Raw genomic sequence first — 3,170 nt, 5'->3', positions numbered from 1 at the left:
TCTGATTTTTATCCGCCTGTTTTTATCCCACCGGCTCTTCCAGGTTCGAGTTGGCACTTCATTCAGCACGCCACGGATTCATGGGGAACAGGTACTGTGTTGAGTGTCACTCTTCCTCAAAGCAGCAATGGGCTTGTAACGTCTGCTGGGCCTCTGGTTACCCTGGCGTTGTATGTCAGCGATTTTTGCATCTGGTGTAGCTCCCACTCGGTAGTATCTGCTGAACATCAGCTCCAAGGCGCCATCTGACGGGTCTCTGCATAGCCCTCTCCCATGGCTTCCAGTTTTCTGCCTCCAAAACGCGGGTTATGCATTTTTGCCGTCGACTCGTAGTAGACCCCGATCCAGAACTTTATTTAGGCGACCAGCGCCTACATGTTATGGCACATCCAGTTTCTTGGGTCTTATTTTTGATAATAAGCTGATGTGGCTGCCCCACATTCAGCACCTGAAGACTAAATGCATGCAGAAGCTTAATGCTCTCCACCTCCTGGCCCACACATCTTGGGGTGCAGACTATGCATGCTCTAGTCTTGTCCAGATTAGATTACGGTAGTCAGGTCTATAGTTCAGTGGCTCCTTCCACTCTGAAACTACTTGACCCTGTTCATCACTGTGGGTTGTGTCTGGCTATTGGTGCCTTTCGCACTACTCCTGTCGACTTCCACCTCTACAAATACGATGAAGCCAACTCTTGGTTACTTACACAATCGCCATTTGACGATTCCCTGGCCATTGCATGTACCCTGTTCTCTTTGTAAACGAGGGGTGTCTCCCTTCTTATACCTGTCACTGGGTGGGATTGCTGATTGGAATGCATCTCACTTCCCTCTGTTGGGATCTTTATCTCCACTCACTGGAATGCGCCCCTTGTATTTCCTCCCGCAACCTGACCCTCTTTGGATGGTCTCTAGACCACAGATAAGGACCAACCTATTCCACTTCCAGGGTCCTAAGGTCTCTGTCGCCCCTGTAGTTTTCTGGCGTCTTGGATGTTCCATCCTTGCAGAGTTCCAGGGTGCTACCATCTTCGACAGTGACGGTTCTGAAAAATAGATAAGACAGGTTATGCTTTTATGTCTGCTACTGGTATGGAACACCACTTACTGTCGGGATCATGTAGCGTGTTCACAGCAGAGCTGCTACCCATTAACTGGGTCCTCCATTTCCTTACTCAGGCGTCCCTCCACAACATTTTAATGTGTACCGACTCAGTGAGCAGCCTGCAGGCAATAGACCAATGCTACTCTCTTCACCCTATGGTCTGTGCTTTCTATGACCTTGTCTCTACCCTCAGCCATGTCACCTGCTCAGTTGTCTTTCTCTGCATCCCAAGTCATGTGGGCACCCCAGGAAATGAACTGGCTGACCATTTGCCTAAAGAGGCAGGTACTTGTTCCACATTCCCTTCCATGACTCAGGGTGCAGATATGTGGATCCATATCAAATCTCTCTTTGCCCAAAAGTGGAATGATATCTATTCGCTACTGCTCTCGGTAATAAACTCCCTACAACCAAACAGACATTTGCAGTTTGGCGCTTTTCCTTCCACTCCTCTCGAAAGGAGTTTACTGTCTTATGCCACTTACGCATTGGTCGTACCAGGCTCACCCATTGTCTTCTATTGTGTAACGAGCCACCCCCACAATGTGGCTGTGGAGCCAGACTGACGGTATCCCATATATTGGTGGAATGTCCCCTTCTTTTGGCCCTTCATACTAAGTATAGCCTTCCAGATTCTTTGTCTTTAAAGTAAGCAAACGGTTCTGGATGGCTGAACAAGTCTTCAGTTTCCTAGGTGAAAGTGATTTTTATTTCCAGATATAAGATTTTGTTTCATTCCTGAAGCAGGGATAGGGTGATTGTTGTTGGGGCCTCTCTTCATGTTTTCTCGTTCTGGGACCCATGACCACTCCCTCATGCAAAGATCACTCTTTTATCCCTCTGTTTTTCCAGTTTTTAGATTTGGTCTACCCTTTTCTGTCATGAACAATGTGTGTTTTAACTTCCTCGTTTTTATAGTTTGACTCCTCTGATTGGGTCCGTCCACTTTTTGGGGACGCTATCTCTTCCACAAGTAACTTTAGATTGCGGGAGTGATGACCTCGCCATTTAGTCCCATAATCCCCCTCTAGTCAACCAATCAAATTTTCTCTGATGTTGCTTAAGTGTTATGGACTATGGATTTAAGACTATGGATTCAAAAGTGCCAATGAAAAGGAAGAAGTGTGCTAGAATTCTAGTGTTACATATTTATTTATCGAGCAGATTAAATAAAAAAAAATACATGTAAATTAATTTTTACATTTTATATTAAATGAATGTCATAATTAGAGTGAACTGGCTACTACTTGTTTACAAAAAATTATTACAATATATGTCTAATATTTCACACAGCCTTCACAGCTCGCCTTTAGTCTTTCAGACTAATGATTTCATCTCACAATATCATTATTGTTATGAGTATTACCATACGAATGCAAGATGTCAGATGACTGGTTAACGCTATTAAACTTTACTGGTTCTAATAGATGTATTTCGACGAAAAAAAAGAACAATAATAATTATTAGAAGTTTATTCATTTTTACCAAGTAAAATCAACTGCAGTCCTTCTTTTAACATTATAGTGAGCTCCATTCACCATTCTAGGGTATTAACTTCATATCGATTGTTTGTGTGTGTGTTTATGTATGTTTGTATGTGTGTGTGTGTGTGTGTGTGTGTGTGTGTGTGTGTGTGTGTGTGTGTGTGTGTGTGTGCGTGTGCGTGTGTATGAGTGAGTGTGGGTTAATTGTGACATCATACATAAGGGGGTGTAGCTTCTGATGCCATTGGTCAATGACTTAGTCACTTGACATCACAAATGTAAGCAAAATGGGTCAGAATCCATATAGCCATACTACTACAGAAAACTACTGTATATTCGTGAAAGGTTATGGGATAAAGTAAAAAATAGTGACCCCTCCCCCAGAACCGTGCAAAACTTACTCTGCTTAACAGCAATGCTGTGCTATTGAAATGTTGAAAACCAAACCATTCGAAAAATCCCCGTACTGAGCGCAACTTGAGGCAGTCACATGTCATTCAGAACAAAATTAAAGAAGAGCTGCGTAATCTATAGGAGTACGTTTTACCAGCTCCTGTGCGTTCCTGTGTTACTGAACTCTAC

Source organism: Schistocerca serialis, chromosome 6 (assembly GCF_023864345.2).
Source record: "Schistocerca serialis cubense isolate TAMUIC-IGC-003099 chromosome 6, iqSchSeri2.2, whole genome shotgun sequence".
NCBI lineage: Eukaryota > Metazoa > Arthropoda > Insecta > Orthoptera > Acrididae > Schistocerca > Schistocerca serialis.
The sequence above is the reverse complement of the archived record's forward strand: the minus strand, read 5'-3'. Positions refer to the sequence as shown.